The sequence below is a fragment of the Saprolegnia diclina genome (genome assembly GCF_000281045.1).
Source record: "Saprolegnia diclina VS20 unplaced genomic scaffold supercont1.10, whole genome shotgun sequence".
Lineage (NCBI taxonomy): Eukaryota > Oomycota > Saprolegniomycetes > Saprolegniales > Saprolegniaceae > Saprolegnia > Saprolegnia diclina.
This window is the reverse complement of record NW_008246077.1, coordinates 342,326-343,016: the sequence shown is the minus strand read 5'-3', so window position 1 is coordinate 343,016 and position 691 is coordinate 342,326.

The window sequence follows — 691 nt, the reverse complement described above, 5'->3', positions numbered from 1 at the left end:
AGCTACTCCTCCACAGACGTGGGGAGGAGGAGCTGTTGACCCCATAGAGGCAAATCTAGTGGAGCTGCCGATCGTCCTGCACCGCGACCTCCAGTCGCTGACGCCGCCTCAGTCGCTGGCGTCTTCCGAGGACCATGACACACTGCGTAGCTTTGCCGCCGACCGCGACGCCTGGAAAGATTTGACCGACCGTGTCGTCCAGTGCCTCATCCGCGGCCACAAGCGTCGTAGGGCGACGACAGAAGAGCCAGACGAGCCCCCGCGCCTGCGCAGCCACGGACCGGCCAGCGAATGAAGAAGAAGGAGATTGCTAGTCTCTACGTATGCGAAGTCTTTGTGTAATTATGAAGAAAACGCGAAACACGTTCATATATATAGCGTTCATATATAGAGTGGAGTACTATGCTGTAAGATCCTAGTCCTCGTATGACGCAATACGTGTGGTACCCTGCGTGGTGTCCGGAATGCGATGTGGTGGCCACGCACTCCACCATACGACAGGACCAGTCTGCGATGTAAAATCCATCGATTTCTCTACATATCAAATTCTCCTCTGAATCTACGTGCGCGAGACATTCTTGTTTGGGACGAGCTGGTAGTCGCAGTACGACTCGCAAGCAGCCAAGCGCAAGTTGGGGTCCACGTCGTACGTGTCACCGTACTCGCTCCTGAACATGGCTTCTGGGTGTTG